The sequence below is a fragment of the Mauremys mutica genome, chromosome 10 (genome assembly GCF_020497125.1).
Source record: "Mauremys mutica isolate MM-2020 ecotype Southern chromosome 10, ASM2049712v1, whole genome shotgun sequence".
NCBI classification, from domain to species: Eukaryota; Metazoa; Chordata; order Testudines; family Geoemydidae; genus Mauremys; species Mauremys mutica.
In genome coordinates, this window is record NC_059081.1 from 15,004,747 (window position 1) to 15,023,982 (window position 19,236).

Below are 19,236 nucleotides of genomic sequence, written 5' to 3' on the forward strand. Positions count from 1 at the left end.
TCGCGTTTAGATTAGACGCGATAGTTCGAACTCCGAGAAGTCGAACTCACCGCGTCGACCCGCGCGGTAAGTGTAGACCTATCCTAAGAGTGAGCTGCAGGGAGTAACCGAATTTTGCTTGTCAACCCTCTTTGGAGTTAGGTATCTTATACTGTTTTAGCAACAATCCTGGGGAGGAAGAGGTGGAGGACATCCCTCATAGGAAGGAGCATAAACTCTGGCAAGTCAAGTGTAAAAGTATTATTAGGTGGTCCAAGAAAGAACTGAAGACCAACCAATTGAAGACACAAAATCTAGCTACAAAATAAATAATATTTTTTTTAAGTACAGCAGAAACAGAAAGGTTGCCAAACAGTGGGACCACTGGACAATCAAGGTGCAAAGGGAGCATTCAAGGAAGACAAGGCCGTTTCAAGAAGCTAAATGAATTATTTGCATTGGTCTTCATGATAGGACATTGGGAAGATGTCCACACTTGAGGCCTTTTTTTTTTTTTTAGATGACAGATCTGAGGAATTGTCCCAGATTGAGGTGTCAGTAGAGGAGGTTATGGAACAAATTGATAAATAAAACAGTAATAGGTCACCAGGAACAGATGGTATTCACCCAAGAGCTTTGAAAGGAACACAAATATGAAATTGCAGAACTACTAACTTTGGTATGTAACCTATTTCTTAAATTAGCCTCAGTACCAGGTGATTGGAGGGTAGCTAATGTAACACCAGATTTTAAAAGTCTCTAGGAGCAGTCCTAGAAATTACAGTCCAGTAAGACTAACTTCAGTACCAGAGAAGTGATTGAAACCATTGTAAAGAACAGAATTATATATGAACACAATATGTTGGGGAAGAGTCAACATGGCTTTTGTAATGGGAAATTATGCCTCACCAATCTATTAGAATTTTTTGAGGGAATAAAAAAGCAGATGGACAAGAGTGATCCCTTGATATAGTGTACTTGGACTTTCACAGAATCTTTGATAAGGTCCATCACCAAAGACTCTTAAGCAAACGAAGCAGTCATGAGATAAGAGGGAAGGTCCTCTCATGGATCAGTAACTAGTTAAAATATAGGAAACAAAGGGTAGGATTAAATGGTCAGTTTTCAGAATGGGGAGAGGTAAATAGCAGGGTCCCCCAAGGATCTGTACAGGGACCAGTGCTGTTCAACATATTTATAAATGTCCTGGAAAAGGGCATAAACTGTGAGATGAGGTGGCAATTTTGCAGATGACATAAAATTACTCAATAGAGTTAAGTCCAAAGCTGACTGCAAAGAGTTACAAAGGGTTCTCACAAAACTGAGTGACCAGGCAACAAAATGGCAGATTAAATTCAGTTTTGATACATGCAATGTAAATCACATTGGAAAACATAATACCATCTATACATGCAAAATAATGGGATCTAAATTAGATTTTGGAGTCATCATGGATAGTTCTCTGAAAACATCTGCTCACTGTAGAGCAGCCATCAAAAAGCTAATGCCATGTTAGGAACCATTAGGAAAGGGATAGATAATAAGAATGACAATATCATAATGCCACTATATAAAGCCATGATATGCTCATACCTTGAATACTGAGTGCATTTCTGATCCTCCCATCTCAGAAAAGATATTAGAATTAGAAAAGGTACAGAGAAGGACAACAAAAATGGTTAGGAGTATGGAACAACTTCCATGTGATGAGATATTTAAAAGACTGGAACTGTTCAGCTTAGAAAAGAGATGACTAAGGGGAGATATGATAGAGGTCTCTAAAATCATGGATGGTATGGAGAAAGTGAAGAAGGAAGTGTTGTTTACCCCTTCACATAACACAAGAACTAGGGGTCACCCAATGAAATTAATAGGCAGCAGTTTTAAAACAAACCTAGGGAAGTACTACTTCACACAATGCACAGTCAATCTGTGAAACTTCTTGACGGCAGATTTTGTGAAGGCCAAAAGTATAACTGGGTTCAAAAAAGAATTGGATATGTTCACAGATGTTAGATCCATCAATGGCTATTAGCCAAAATGGTCAGGGATACAAACCCGTGCGCCAGGTGTGTCTAAACCTCCAACTGCCAGAAGATGGGACTGGATGACAGAAGATGGATCACTTGATAGTTGCCCTGTTCTGTTCATTCCCTCTGAAGCTTCTGGCACTGGCCACTGTCAGAATATGGGATACTGGGATCGATGGACTATCGATCCCATCCAGTATGGCCATTCTTATGTTCTTATTAACTGTTAACCCAGCGCTTAAGGACTCACCGGGAATGTGGGAAACCCCTAGTTCAAGTCCCCGCTCTGCCTAGAAGGGATTTGAACAGAGCTCTGCCGCTGTTCTGGTGAGTGCTCTGAAATCACTTAGTTACGGCATACTCTGATGTGCGGGATCCCACAATCTCTCCTATTGAAGCAGTTGCACTATGTCTAAATAATGAAAGAGTAATTGGAGCAAGGGCGCTGGATCTTGGGTCTCCTATCTTTTGGGTGTGTGCTCTAACCACCAGACTATCAAGCAGGGGTGTTGTGGGGGTTGCTATTGCCCCAGCAATGGTAATGCTGGGGGATCAGAGCTGTTATCACCCCCTCGGTATCTATCTCACAGAGGTGAGGGTGGGACTTGGCTTTATTCCATTCCTGCATGAGGGAGGGGGCCAGAGATGAGAGGAGGGGTTAGAGTGGCCACAGCAACACTAAGATCAGGCCAGCCACCAGGGAGCAAGTAGGAATCCTTGGCCCAGCAGGTCCAGGTTTTCAGCCACCTCAGGTTCCGGTGAAGAAACCTGGCCTAGGAGAGGTGCAGGAACATGTGCACCGGCCTCTGGGGTGTGGTGGGGGACGGGAGAGGGCATCTGCACCTCAGCTAGGGGCAGGGGGCACCAGCTGCCAAGGAACTGCCATGGCAATGAGAGTAGGAAATACTGGGACTCCAGGACACCCCTTTCCAGCCTGGAGCTGGCTTTCCACCCCCACCAATCTCACTAGCTTCCTCAATCCCTCTCCTATCCCTCTTCTCTCCATTCGCAAAGAGCTTCCACCCTCCTCCTCCGATATAGTTGTTCTCATGCCTGTGCTCTCATTCTCTCACTCACTGTGTCTGGATCAAATGACTCTTAGAGACCAAGACAGAACATAAGCATGAGAATGGCTCTCTAGGATGGTGGTGTGAGCACTCACCTGGGACGTGGGAGACCCAGAATCCACTCCCCCTGCTCCAGTTACTTCTTCGCTATTTATCTACAGTGAAACAGCTTCCACAGGCGAGACTAAGATATTCCTCACATCAGGATATCCCATAGCTCAGTGGCTAGAGTACTCATCTGAGTAGTGACGAATCTCTTCTCCCCATTCTGTAGAAAGGGAACTTGAACCCCGTGGTTCCCACATCCCAAGTCAGTACCCTACCACTGTGCTAAAAACTATGGGCGGAGGCCACCTCCTCTTCCTCTTTATTCTTCACCAGCTCTTTCATGTGAATTTGTCTGAGGTGCCTGCTCCTGTAAGTGGCCTCTGAGCACACCTACTAGATCGGACCCCTCAGGCGATTTAGACATATGAACACCTATCTTCCCCTGGTTTGTGAATCACTTTGGAGCTTGGTTGTCTAGAAAGAGGCAGCAGTGTACATACTCAGAGGCAGAAACATAGGCACCTAGGGACCTTTTACTGCAAGAACTCAAGCACCAAGCAAGTTTAGGCATAATAGAGTTCAGTGGGAGTTTTGTGCATCCCAATGGAGCCTAAAACCAAGACTGAGGTGTCTAACTCCTTATTTATTCAGGCCTATGTACCTCAACTCCCCAGCTGCAAAATCAGAATAATAATACTCCCTTTCCAGCTCTCTCTGTCGTTTCTACTTGGATTGTAAGCTCTTTGGGGCAGGGATGTGTCTTGCTATGTGTGTGCACACTGCCTAACACAATGGGTCTCAGTCCTGCTTGGGCAGTGTTTCTCAAACTGGGGTCGCCGCTTGTGTAGGGAAAGCCCCTGGCGGGCCGGGCCGGTTTGTTTACCAGCTCTGTCTTCAGGTCCAGCCGATTGCGGCTCCCACTGGCCGCGGTTCGCCGCTGCAGGCTAATGGGGGCTGCTGGAAATGGCGACCAGTAAGTCCCTTGGCCCGCGCCACTTGGCCTGGAGCAGTGAACCGCGGCCAGTGGGAGCCATGATCGGCCGGACCTGCGGATGGGGAAGGTAAACAAACCGGCCAGGCCCACCAGGGGCTTTCCCTACACAAGCGGCAACCCCAGTTTGAGAAACACTGTGCTTGGGTCATCTAGGCAGTACTGTAAGACAAAAAATAACAAATGCCTCACACTGCTCTTCTACACTGTGTCCATGTCCTCTCAGAAAAGCCAGAGGGAGTTCTTAATATGCTTATGTCAATTTACATCACGAAAAATGTCATATGAAAGCAGTTCAACATCTTTTTTTTCCTCTTCCCTCCCCCGCAATCTTGTCACTATTGGACTATGTAAAAAAATTCCAAGCATTTTTAATGCTCACCAACTACTGATTATCAAATCTGCTGCTCTGCAGGATTTAGAAATACCTATTTTCATTTTCAAAGATCTGGGAGGTAGATTCGCTGTAGAGGATGACACTACACTAACATTCCCTGTAGAGGATGATACATTTCTTCTCTCATTTCTTGCCAATCTTCCCATGATTGATTTGAAATTCATTTTGCTTGGGTTATTATGGATCATGTTTGTTAGGACCACTGTATGTTTTACATTTGTGACTGTGTGTTAGGTACACAGATGTGGTTGTCCAAATAAGACAACTGAGAAGCTATTCAACCAGGACATGCCATCTGCTTATCTTAAAACTGACAGCAATAAAAATATCTTGCTATCTTCAATGTTGAATAACTTCTTACAGTGCTAGTTACATCCTAGGCTTTTGTAACGAACAAACAACTTCTGCTATATTGCTCCATTGGCCATGACTCCCAAGGTGACGCTCTCCTGTTGTTATGGACGAATGGTCTCAGATATGCTTTTCCTCCTATTCCCCTTCTTCCACGGGTTCTAAGAAAGATACATCATGGTGGGGCCAGCATCATTCTCCTAGCATCCAACTGGCCCAAACTGTTTCCCAGAGCTCCTATCAATGTCAGCGCATCCTGCAATCAAGATGCATCCCTTTCCAGACTCCTAACTGAGGATGGGGTGAATCAAACACCCCAATCCCAGCTCACTCCACTTCATGGCCTGGTGTTTGGATGGGCATCGGAAACAGAATGCTCTTGCTCATCACCCTTCAGGATATACTTACCCAGAAGAGGAAAGATTTGAGTAGGACCTGCTATCTGTGATATCCCAGGTCTTGAACACAGGCTTGGGAGTTCCCAGACAGCTGTTGCATCCAGGCCTTCACCCAATGTCTACTGAAACCTGGTGGGCTAAAAGGTTAGTGGGACTATAGCCCCAGCCAAGGCATCACCCATGGGAACTCTGATTGAAGGATTGCCCAGCTCTACTGATTGGTCCAATTACACTAATTATTTAAGCCAGAAGAAGGCATAGACATTTTATCTGAGCAGCAAACTGGTTTCCTGTTGTGGCTGCGTTGGATCCTGACTGTGCTTGCCTCCTGCATCCAACCTGATTCCTGTTCTGTTCCTGGCTCACCCCACCCTTTGCTCCTGCTCCATGTTTGATCCTTGTATCTTCTCCTGCCCTTACACCTCACCTTCAGTCCTCAGTTACCAGTTCTGGCTCCGACCCCAGCATCTGACTTTTGAGGCTGACTCTGGCTTGACCCTGGGCTCTGTCATTTGGCCTCTTACTTCAGCTCTGACCCTCAGCTTTGATTCCTGGTTCTGACTCTGGCTTGAGCCCTGGCGGTTAACTCTGGTGCTGACCCTTGACTTCATTCCCCAACCTGGATGACTCCTCCGCCCACTAGACATGACTCCTGCTCTGACTGCTAGGCAAGACTGCCTACATCCCCGTCCAGAACATTATCTAGCTAAATGGAAGTGACTGTATTGCATCCAGGCAGAGAATCAACCTTTACCAGTCACTACAAACATTCCAATTGTTCTATGTTACCCCATGTCTCTAAAGAAGTCTGATCTTTCAATTAGCTTGTTACTAGTCCACCTCATAGCAATTAGTGCCTTCCTGATTCCAGTAGCTGAGCACTCTGTTTTCACCCGCCTAACTACAATATGATTCTATGAAGGACCTGATCCAGGCCTTCCCACCAGTGACTAAACCTACCTCACAATGGGACTTCAACCTCGTGCTGTTGAAACTTACCAGACCACCGTTTGAACCTTTAGTGTTATGATCTATGTCCCATCTGTGCATGAAAATGGAGTTTCTGGTGCTTATCGGTTAGGCCAGGAGGGTCCATGAGCTAGGAGACGACATGGCAGACCCTTCTTGTATGGTCTTTCACAAAGAAAAGTTATCCCTGTGCCTCCACATTAAATTTCTCCTCAAGGTCATTTCCAAATTTCACATCAACCAATGTATTCACTTACTTGTCTTTCCCCCCCCCCCCCAAAAAAAAAACAAAAAACAAAAAAACATGCTTCTCCACAAGAGAAGAGACTTCTCTCCCTCAATGTCTGGCATGCACTGGCATTTTATCTGCAAAGAACCAAACCTACCAGGAAGTCACCAAGACTATTATCGCAGTAACAGAGAGTCCCTGATGTCAAGCAATATCATCTCAAAGAATCTCTATGTAGATTTTTGGCTGCATCATTGAGGGCTAAAAGCAAGCACACCTCCTGGCAGAATAACAGCCCACTCCACGAAAGCACAGACCACCTCTGTAGCATCCCTGCAGGAAGTCACAGTGCAAGACATATGCAGAGCAGCCACTTTGCTAAACGTGCGCTAGTCCAGGCTTCTGATAAGGATGCAGCGGGGGAGATTTGCAGTACTGCAAGCATCTTTGCTGCCAGCTTCCTCGCACTCACCTCCAGTCTGAGCACCGCTTGTCAGTCCCCATGTGCAGAATACACACAGGGACCAGCACTCAAAGAAGAAATGGAGGTTACTTACTGTTACTGAAAGTTTTTTTGAGATGTGTGGTCCCTATCTGTATTCCACTACTGGCCTTCCATCCCCTTTGCTTTGGACCTGGTTAAACTCCCAGTACAACCCCCACTGCCTTTTTATGGCTTTGGTCAGAAGCACGAGGTGACTTACTGGGAGGCAAGTGCAGGCTAACGGACACTGCTGGCTAGAATCCCTGCACTCAGGACCCTGGTGCGCAAGCGTACCCACATGTGGAATATAGATTGGGACCACACATCTCAAAGAAATTCCTGTTACAGTAAGTAACCTCCATATCTTAAAGTCCTAAACACTCTAGGTGTGATTTCCCCGTCCGGTGCAGGAACAACAGTTTGTATTTACTGTACTCGCAGGGGTAGCTTTGTGTCAGGCAGGGTCTCTTCAGGAGAAAGTAGATGATAATTAGCCTTCAGGGATGTGCTGGATAAATGTGCGTGGTAGTTCCCTGGCCATCTCCTTGCTCTTGTAGAAGATACCTGCTCTTGGTGCTTGGTTGGTTGCAGGCCCCCTATGCCCGTGGATGAGTGTTGTGGTGATACAAAGCACACAAAGATTCCAAGTGCTTTATGCCTCCACAATCCTGGCTCCAAGTGTTGTTTTTTTCCACACCCAGGTGTCCTGCACCATCAGAAATCAGTGCACTCAGGGCTGAATGGAACCCTAGCACCAGTGCAGTGTTTTGGCCAATTCCTGTAACACATCTCTGTAAAGATTCGACAGAACCTGCGCCTGCTTATGCAAGGGGCTGAGTTTTGTCCCCACCGTATTCAAAGTCAGTGTAAAGTCCTGTGTATAGCCGCACGGATGCAAGTTTCATTGCTTTGCACCTCTTATTGAACAATTTACACCACCGATTGCATCACCACCACATTTGGCCAATAAAGCCATTAGGGGCCTTTAGCTGAAGCAAAACACCGTAGCTACTATTATAATAAAAAATATAGCCATTGTTGGAGCTGCTGCAATGGATTTGAAAGGGGCTGGCATAATGCTGTGCATCTGGAAGCTGAAGAGGGAAGCACAAAGGAAGCTATGCTAATATACTGTTAAGTGCTCAGTTCATTGATATTTATTTATTCTCCCATCTTGCAAGTGTGAGGAGCTCCCTTCCCCCCCCCCACAAAATAAAGGCAGACTGGGTATATTACCACAAAACAGCCCTAAATAGCCTTCTGTCTCTGGTCTGTTTCTTTGCAGTGAAATATGTATCTGAAGAAAATAGCATATATTCTGTACAGTACTAAATTCTCAAATATAAAACATCCTTATATGCCCCACTATGGGCCATCAATGGAAGTTATATATGTGCATTCAAGGCAGTATGTACAAATATCTATGCACACATAAAACTATGTATAGAATATGAGTGAGCATGCCTTGAACCTAGAGTTTTTATTGTGAGGCCCAGAAATAGAACCATATTCTGAGAAGTTCTGAGGATTTAGAATGGTTGCACATCACTTCTCAGGATCTGGCCCATAGCAAGTCACATGTATAATTTAAGTCCAACAAAATAAGAATGACTTTATTCCCGTTAGAAGATCATACAAAGTGTTCTAACACTGAACTTGATAGTATAGGGGTGAGGATCTTAACCCCAGTCACACTCATGTCTTAATTAATTATGTAGCTTGGATTTCCCTTGCACTCTCTATTGGATAGTTATACCATCTACACACTCATTTATCATTTTCTAAAGACTCATTTCTCCTCTTCAGGTTGCGGTATGTGGCAGTTCTGATCCATGAGTATTACACATGGCTGTGTTAATAAGAATGTCAGCAATATTCTAGCTTCTGTTGTTGATTTATTTAGGTATTACAGTGACAAATGTCTTTCAGACATGAAAAATGGGGTGTTGTAATGACTTACTGCATTAGCTGTATTACCAACAAGTTTGTCCTAATGAAATTTGGCTAAAATGGTCAAAGTTTCTCCCGATTAAACAAAGCTGCCACATCTTTTTGACACTTCAGATGACAGTCTAACATTTTTCTCGCCACTCAAGATGGCATGCACCACTACACTTACAATATGTGAAAGAATAGCATATGCCAGAAGCTACTGTCCCCTCAGGCTTTCACATTTTTTCTCACTTTTCTTGAAATGTAAACAAAATACAGGCCTTGAAAAATCAACCATGCACAGATTTATTTTGTCAGTTCCATTTAAAAAAAAACAACAAAAAACAGAAGAAAAAGAAACTGATGATACTCGGCTCTCTTACAGGAAAACCCTGTTGTATGCAGTTCCAAAGCAATGGGAGCTATTAGAAAGGGAGAGGAAACCCTTGGTGAAGAGTGACAGGCATGTTGCTTAATGTTGTGAGCAGTATCTGAGTTCTGTTTACAACTCCTCTGCATTTTGCATTCTTCAGTACTGCACTCTTTTGTAATCTTGCAAGGGACTTTTAGTGATGGGGTAACATGACTGTCTAAACATACCTGACTCTGTTCTGGGTGAAATTCATCTGTGCAAAGAGTCATCCCAAGGTCAATCCACTGCTTAATTCCTACTTAATATTTGTACTCATTGAGTGAAAGAAATGCCATTATGCTTGGAACTGGGATTTTTGTATGGGGATCCAGTGGGTGAGGCTGACCTTGACTTAGTCTGGCACACATTACTGTTGGCAAGGCCAGACACCGATAGACTTCCTCAAGATGAATAGCATCTTACTCAATTATTAGTCCTGTTTCCTCCAGTAGAACTATTGTGGGGTAAGGAACTATTCTATTGAACATGAGTAACTGTATTGGAATCTGGCCTGAAAGGAAGGCCAGGGAAGGAGGTGTTGTTTTCTTCTAGGTACCTCTCATTCTGTATCAAATGTGCCCTCTTTCAGAGGCTATCTGAACAATAACAACAAACATGCTATGTATAGCACCATCACTCCCTCTCCCCTCTGTGATTTAAGCTATAATCGCATATCTTTGTTTCTGTCTCATTTATTTGTCTCCTTTTGGGCTAACATTAAAAACAAAATGTGGGGAGGATGGGGGAGGTGTAATTCTTCCCTTCCGCTGTGCAAATTATTGTCCCAAAACCAAAAGAGCTGCATTTTGGGGGAGGGGGTTAGTAAAAGTGAAGAAACTAACGATGACTGTGAAGAAAGCGGCGATAACTACGTGCACATGTATTAGAGACTATGGGCAAGACTCCCAACTGCTGTAAATCAGTGCGGCTCCATTCACTTCAAAGGCGCTACGATGATTTATATCATCTGAGGCTCTAAAGAGATGCACTCAATATATTCAATAACAAGAAAAGAAACAAACATCAGCCTTGGAAAATTTCCCTGAGCCGTAGGAAGGTGGTATGGGGAAGCTGGTTATAAATAATCAATCTCTAGCTCTGAGAGCGGCATGTTTCATTTAATTTTCTGTAAAATGAAATATTTTAATGTATTTTATTCAGCCCTTTAATTTTTCCTTGCCAGTTTATAGTCTTTGCCCTTGAGAAAAGCTCATAAATATTTCTTTAGTATTCCTCTCTTTCTCTCTCTTTTTTTTTTTTTTAAAGTTTGCCCCTCAGAAAAGCATGCGAGAATTTGTTTATTCATTGTGAGTTCTTCCTCTCAACAGCTTTGTTCCTTTGGCCCTGAATGTGAAGCAGCTACTGCGACTCTTTATTCTGCTTGTTCTTCAATTTCCTTTCCTTTGCTCTTTCCTCATGCACTGTATTCAATCCTAAGAGCTATTTAATTAAACTTTGTCAGCAGCACCGTGACATTTGGATTTACTTTCTGTATTCTTCAGTGAAAATATTTTTTTATGAAGATGTTTATTTTGGCCTGTAATACAAAAAACCCCAAGCTCGTTATTTTTATTCTTAACTAGTATTATTATTACAGGGGTGCTTGTAGCCTATGTTTAGTTTGCTTAACACTTCCCATTCTAAAGATTCTTTTGACCTTTTATTTGAGGAGCTCTATCACCTCCATTATTTGCAGCAGGCCTTTGAAATTTCCCAGAGGTAAGGGCCCTTTTTTTTTTTATCCTATGAAACTTTATTCACTTTTAGCGGAATTACAGATTGTTTAAAGTTACCATTTCCCTTTTCTTGTTTGCTGCCTTTAGGAAAACTTTGGTATTCTGCCAAAATAACTGAACGTGGAGATTTTGAAGTGCTGGGTGTATACCACCACCACCGCAGCAGCAACACATGTTGCACTAGGAATGCTTGGGAGTTGCTGGAATAGTTGTGGTGAAGGTAGAGAGGAAGAGCTTGAGCCAGGCCAAACTTCCTCTACATTCTCCAACCCCCCAGTCTGGCTTGCATCCTATTACCATATCTGGGGAGGGGAGCTCCAGCCCCTGTGAACCCAACTCCCATAGAGAGAAGAGAACTGGGCTGGGCTCACCATCTCTGGGTCAACACATAGGATAGGAACCTCCCACCTCCCAGGTGGGGTGGGGAAGAGAGTGAGAGACCGACTAGCCTAGCTTTCCCCCAGCCATCCCTTGGAACCAGCACATGGTTCCCATTCCCGCTTCAGGTATAACTGCCTTTTTCTGCCACCAGCTGCACTCATTAGACCAGTGCCTCACATTTATTGGGGGGGGAGGGAGCACTGTGTGTTTGGAGTTGCTATGTGCTGATTCTGGGGGAATAATTCTGTCCCACAAAAGGCTTGTTTGAATCCTCGCTTGCCACCGGAGCAGATTAGCTGCTCTGCTTCTTTCACACCTTCCATTCTGAGGTGCAGATGATCTTTTTGTTACAATTTAAAAATAGTGCTTCAGAAAGGATCAAGTCACACACAGTTTTAACAGTTATGAGTGACGAGTTACTTGTATGTTTCTCTTTCAGTGAAAATATGACAGCTTACAATACTTGTTACCATGAAATAGCCTTATTTCTTGACAGTATTCAGTTGTCTAAATAAAACGTCCAATTCTTATACGAGAAAACAACCATTTCAGCTTGAAAATCCCCTAATTATTAAGCAAATGCAAAGTATTTACATTTTCCATGTTTCCCAAGGACTAATTTCATGCACAAGAATTATCTTAAACTAGTCCTCAGATTTTAAAAAGTTGCCACTGATAAACTGTCTCCCTGTCACTAGATTTAATTTAACCAGCTCTGATATTTTAGATAAAAGTGGTTGCAGTTCCTAGCTATTAACATCAATAACTTTTCCAAATTATTAGAATTACCTTATCAGAAATCCTCTGTCAATGTCCTTCCAAATGTCCTTGCACTGACTCCAATAATCACTTCTTTTTAATCCAAAATGTAGGGCCTGATCCAAAGCTTCCTAAAGTCCAGGGAAGACGCCCAGAGAGTTCAGTGGGGTTGGATTGGGCCTTATCATAAAGCATTATCCACACATAATCACAAATGTTCTTAGCCTTCTGCTGCATTCTCTAATGAAATCTGGGATTGAAAGCAAGCTCAAAACAGTAACCGAGTTACAAGCTAAACAGTTATTCTTATTTGTAAAGTCCTCTGAGGAAGTTGTTCAGATGGCAGCTAAGGGTCAGCTGGCCAGGACTTTGGACTTTTGTGTTTATTCTCTTTGGAGAACAAAGAGAAACTGTATCCAAGAGAGCAATATTTAGTCCATCTTGGAGAATCCCTGAAATGGCCACCAATATCCCATGCTTCACCCCAATCTGTCCTTGCACCAGTTGGCTTTTCATCATACCGCAATTACAGCTTCTTGGATTTCAAGCATTCTAGCCTTATGTTGCGCTGTGACATGGAAGGAGGGATTGCTCAGTGGTTTGAGCATTGGCCTGCTAAACCTAGGGTTGTGAGTTCAATCCTTGAGGGGGCCATTTAGGGATCTGGGAATTGGTCCTGCTTTGAGCAGTGGGTTGGACTAGATGACCTTCTAATCCTGATATTCTATGATATGGGTTTATGTTCCAAAATGCCTCACAGCACCCTCATACAGGTATCTAGCTCACCAATGACCCTTCCAATTGAAATGCACAGCTGGAATTTTGTGACAATCTGAGTACCACTTGGAATGCTTCCTTGCCTAACTGGGAGTTTTGAAAGCTCACTTCTGTTTTGTTTTATGGCCAGGATTTCTATTGAATTTGCCTGCTCTGGGGTCCAAAGGTGCTGTCTGCGCACACATTGGCTTCCACTTCCTCAGTCGTGTTTTGGTCCAGCCACACCCAGAAACCTTCCAGTTGCTTCACACTTTTCAAATCTCTATCCTACCATCTTCCTAGTTCCTTCAACACACATATATTTCAGATTTTTTGCCTCTATTTCTTCATTAGAGAATGGCAGGACTGCCTTTATTCTTTAAAACCAATCCAGATTATATTTACAGTTAAAGGGAAGAGTGTAAATTTGGGAACTAACACCCAAGTTTATTTTTGGATAAAGGAGACTATAGAAGAATATGTAGAAAATACAAGGGAATAAGATCAATTGTATTTGCATTTTGTAGCAATATTTTGCTAGATGTCTTTTCCTGCGCCTGCTAAATCTGAAGTTGATGTAAGAACCTGTTTCATCCTAACCATATATACAGATATAACTATTTTTTAAAAGTCTTTAAAAATGGTGATTTACATAGGAGCATGGGTACACTGCTACACACTACACCAGTAAATTCCTTGACTTCCTAATTACTCAGAAAACTTAGCTCTACTTCAGAACTGCAAGTTGAACAGCCTAAGGATATTACTGAGTGACCATCTGGAAGACAGGTTTTCCATAGCTGGGCTCTGTGATGACATATTCTGCCCTAAGCATTGTTATTTGAATTGACTACACAATGGGAAGAAGCTGAGAAAAATATAGGGAATCAGAGAAAGGAGGGTTCAGTATTTCATACTACAATGTATCACACCACATTGATACCATTTTGTGGCACAGTGAACAAAAAGAATTTTTAAATGTTTTGCATTCGTTTGTAACATACAAATTAGGGAAAGTGAAAATGATGGTTTAGTAATTCTCATAGGGACTGATACAACTGCTAAGGAAACAGTTGACTGTATTGATTTCAGTGGGAGCTAGACTTGATCTTTAGTGATGAAGGTGTGAAGGGATGGAGGAATAATGTATTTTGGCTATTTCATGCCTGTGTGCACATGTACACCAAAAAATAGCTACATTGTTAAACTGAAAGACAGAGGGACATAAGGCCAAGCCAGATGTGAATCCCTCTGAACTCCAGGGAAACTTAAATCTAAACTTCATGATCCAAGATTCTCTCTAGAGTGACAAGTCCAAACATCACTGAACTTCACAGCTCAGACATGTGTCTAATTATATATTGTATATACAGAGAGAATGTGGTGGGTGTATAAGGACTAATGTAAATCACAATGGTACATTAGCTGCCTTTTTCATAAGCACTATAAATATTTTTGCACTTTTCAGCACATATTTTCTGATTTAGTTTTTTCCCCGTAAATTCTAATTTTGATTGGATTTGCCACTGGGAGTTTCCAACTCAATCATCACATGGCCTACTTTGCTATGTGACAGTTCTCAGTTGTGTATTTGTGGCCTGACCAGAGAAGTATTGAGCACCTGCAAGACCTACTGAAGGCTATAATACATTCAATGCCTCTCTAGATCAGTTCCTTGAAAACAAATAATGGTCTTAAACCTGAAGTCCCGTTCTTCGATTTAACTAGAACAGCAGAACTCTGTCACTATACATATATACCTTCTGTTCCTCCAGTGGAGCTACAGGTTTATTTCCTGCAGTGGTTGCCAATTGGCACTGTATCTTGTATTACAGCAGGGCCTCACAACAATTCTTTCTACAATTATTCTGGGCCAGATATAGCCTCCTGATTCAATGGGTGCAGTATATTAAAATGCCACAGGGGCATCGACAACCCAGATTAGCACTGTAATCCTAATCCCAGCCTGGTGTCAAGGGTGTGGGCAGGGGGTGTCGGAGAGCAAGCCTACCCCACATTCACCCCGCAGCCACAGTTCTTGTCCCACAGGACTGGACTTGGATACTTGCTCTAGGCGTTGTGATCTGGTGCATGGGGTTGCGTTACCACTGAGGTCTGGCAGGGCCTCCCCTCTGTCCTGACAAAGAGGCAGCCAGGCCAAACCTGAGTACTGCCATGACCCAGTGAACTAGGATGCAACACCCAGAGCAGGGAACTGCCTCCAGCCCCTTGGGATAGGAACCACCACTGGAGGGTGAGCGCTGGGTGGGCTTGTCCTCCAACTTGGCCTCCCCTCCACACCCAGCTAGAAGAAGTGTATGCTTGCTAGGTTTGCACCTTTGGTTTCATTATTTCTGTGGGTGCCCTTGAACCAAGAATCCATGCTAAAGGTGCCTGAGTCTAGCACTGTATGTGTTTTTTTATTATAGCCAGATATTCAGTAGCAAATAAAACAGGTGGAATTAGACATCAGATGACCATTAGTTGTGATGCTAAAAGGTTTTAGAGAAAATGTGCTTAAAATGTTTGCACTGTCTTTATTAGAAATAATGGCTTTGCTGTGTTATACTGCAAGTGAAAGGTTGTAATGATTGTTCAATAACTCTTTCATTAATACTTATCACAGCTATACAAGAGGATTGCGTGGTCTTGTGTGGTTTTGAGATGGGCATCACATGCTATAAGTATACAAGTATACTTAGCATGCTTCCTGGATGCTAGCAAGCAGGGGAGTTGAGCGGGAGATCCCCCGCTGAAGAATGAGCAATCACTACTTCTTGGGGTGAGTGGGCAAGCTTGTTTGTCTGCTTGGTTGTTCTTTTGGCTTACTTAAAGTTTACTGTGTGGTCTGTTGAAGACTGTATGTTTGGGGACTGGGTGGGAATGGGGGCCAGAGGCTTACTAGCTGCTAACCTCCTGTCCTTTGATCCTTGGTCACCATTGATCATCCTTGTGATCACTCTTCCCCTGTGTGTTAACAAGGGGACAGGGCTGACCTAGGAGAGAATGGCTTAAAAGCCTGATGTTGAGTGACCAAGGGGAGCTAGCTGGCAGGGGAGTATGAAAGGGAGTTTGCAGGAGAGAATAAAATCAGCATGGTTCAGCAAGGCCTCATCGCTAATGCCAACACTGCTCCTGATTCCTCCACCTGGACCTGTCTCCAGACAGAAAACTTGACCTCTACCCAGGTCCTAGTGTGAATTTGCAGAGACTGTGGCCTGCATTTTCCAGTTATAGAAAGTTAGTCTGGGGATACCATCCCGTGTGAGAGATGTCTACTCGTAGAATCTCTCAGGAAGCAGCTGAGAGAGTGGAGATGTGAAAAAGATGTAAAGGCAGGTCTCACTCTCCTTATCTGCTCCTAGTTGGCCCAGACCTGGCCCTAAGTGACTGAATTAAAATGCAAGCTCATTTATGTACCCTTCTAGTGCAGATTTCTTGAGACATGTTTTATAAATATTGCTATTTTGCCATCCATGAATCTTGAGAAATGGCTGCTGAACACTTGACACTAAAGTGATATAAGGTCTGCATTAGATCAGCTTCAGCTGAGTGTAATATGCTATACTTGCTGGGTAGATGCTTAATGAGGTAAGCTCAATTTGTTCAGATGGTCCTCTGCCAGTAATAGGAAATGGCATGATATATTTAATCATTCATTGACTGAAGAATTGAATCTAATTATTAAATTACACCTAGAGAAATTAAGTTTCTGACAGTATAGGTATGGGTGCCTCTAACTGTCTTATTATGGTACCCCTCTAGCTGTGGAATATGAGAAAATTAAAGGTTTAAATGAGAGAATTTACAGTAATTTGAGCCTAGAATCCTAAGGGCTACACAGATCTGTACTTTGATACATGAAGTGTGGATTTATTTCTCTTCTGTTCAAGGAAAATGTATTGCAATTATAGGTTTTTTTTTTTAAAAAGCAATACTGCACCAAATGGTTAGCTAGATTTAGCTTTACTGAATCGTTTGGTAAGCTGGGTGCAGACAATCAATAGCCACTTCAGAATGACAAAATGTAAGGTCATACATCTAGGAACCAAAAATGGCAGGCTGTACTTACAGGATAGGGGAACCCGATCCTGGGAAGCAGTGACTCTGAAAAACACTTGGTAATTATGTGGATAATGAGCAGAACATGAGCTACCAATTTCAGTGCTAATGTGATCCTTGGATATACAAGCAGGGGAATTGTAAGTAGAAGTAGAGAGGTTATATTACCTCTTTATTTGGCACTGGTGAGACCACTACTGGAATACTTTGTCCCATTTTGGTGTCCACACTTCAAAAAGTATGTTGAAAAATTGGAGAGGGTTCAGAGAAGAGCCACAAGAATGATTAAAGGATTGGAAACATGTCTTATAGTGAAAGACTTAAACTAAATAGATTGAGTTTGCTATCAAAGAGAAGGTTAAGGAGTGATTTGATACAGTCTATGTGCCTACATGGGAAAAAGAAATGTGATAATAACAGGCTCTTTAATTTAACAGACAAAAGCATAAGAGGAACCAATGGCTGGAAGCTGAAGCTATACAAATTCAGGCAAGATATAAGGTGCAGAGGGTAATTAACCATTGGAACAATTTACCAAGGCTTCAGTTGGATTTTCCATAAGTGGAAATTGTTAGGTCAAGATTGGATTTTTTTTTCCCTAAAAGATAAGCTCTAGTTCATGCACAGCTATTGAACATTCAGCAGGGAAGTATTATGGCCTGTGTTATGCAGGAGGTCAGGCTAGATCACAATGGTCCCTTCTGTCCTTATAAACTATGAATCCATGGAGTCAGTTCCCACTCAAAATGGTCTAATGCACTAAAGTGGGAAGCTTCACTTATACCTCTCAATCTGTTGTTGATTTGGATGTGTATGTACTGTGTTTTGATGGAAACCATATGTAGGTACCCTTTACTAGAGGGGCCTCTGAACTTTATTTGGAGTGTTCCAGATGGGAAAATCCTGTGTGCTGCAATCCAGCCTTACAGACTACAATTCACATGATGCCTTGGGGACAGGGGCGGCTCTAGGAATTCCACCGCCCCAAGCAGGGCGGCGCGCCGCAGGCGCACTCTGGCGGTCGCCGGTCCCGCGGCTCCGGGGACCTCCTGCAGACGTGCCTGCAGAGGGTCCACTGGTCCCGCGGCTCTGGTGGACCTCTCGCAGGCACGCCTGCGGATGCTCCACCGGAGCCGCGGGACCAACGGACCCTCCGCAGTCATGCCTGTGGGAGGTCCGCCGGAGCCGCCTGCCGTCCTCCCGGCAAAATGCTGCCCCAAGCGCGCGCTTGGCGCGCTGGGGTCTGGAGCCGGCCCTGCTTGGGGAAAGAGTGAGAGACTTCTTCTCCCAGGGAGTGCGGGGAGAACAGGCAGTGGGCTCCATTTTGGGGAGAGGAGCCAGATTGCTGGTGCCGAGCTCTGTCCATACCAGCAGCTGCTGCCAGGAAGCTAAAAGCTGCTGATGAGAGCTGGGACTTTGATCGAGCAGGGAGCCTCAGAGGCTGATGGTGCCTTCACTGGTGCCAGGGCAGAGACTGTTACTGTGTCTGGAGCTGACTGAGGTGGGCCATCGAACCAGGACCCAGAGCTGCTGACATTTGGTGGGGCCAACTCCAGTCTTCAGAGGGGTTGTGCAGCTTGTTGCCTTGGTTGGACTGATCCACAGAACCAACAGAGTGCTGTCTCCAGCTGCAGATCTTCCTGTGCGCCCACGCAAGTGTCTCGGACTCTGAAATCCAGAGGAGTGTACACTCTTGGGTGGTGTAAATGCCGGCAGTGTAAATGCCAGTTAGATAATTTTCATTTATTACTACACTATATTTGTAAATTGATTTTATTCAACTGCCCCCTGTGGGTTTAAATTAGTAGCGACATTTAATCTTAATCTGTTATATCCTGTTTCTTTAAATTGTTAAGTAAAGGTGTGTTAACTCTAACATAAGTATATTTGAGGTATATTATTTATAATTGGTATTTTTGAGTTACACCCATGCCACAGATGATGATGGATTATTATTATTAGAATGCGTTTATTCCTGGAGGTTCCCACGGCACGCCATTGAGTGTGTACGGGGGCCGGCCAGGTAGAGGCACCGCCAATAGTAAATTATTTTAGGAGAAATGGGACTGCAGCAGGGGGGTGAATAGAGGATTCCCATCTATCCAACATCACCACTGGGATATTTAGAATCTCCTTTAATGTCAACATCATCAGGTACCCAGGCACACAGGTGAGTATTGCCTGCTCACAAGTAACCCAGGGAGGAAAGGGGGAGAGGGCTACACATATATAGGTGTAAAATATATGTGTGTGTA

The 19,236-nt window shown here is 43.6% G+C and overlaps 1 long non-coding RNA gene across 1 annotated transcript in view; it reads left to right on the forward strand.

The window, feature by feature from the left end:
• The window catches only part of LOC123378411, a 349,709-nt gene that overhangs the window by 233,968 nt on the left and 96,505 nt on the right, over positions 1-19,236 (forward strand). The window contains exon 8 of the long non-coding RNA XR_006582596.1: positions 15,546-15,701. This is a non-coding gene — a long non-coding RNA (uncharacterized LOC123378411). The remainder of the gene's footprint in view (positions 1-15,545; positions 15,702-19,236) is intronic.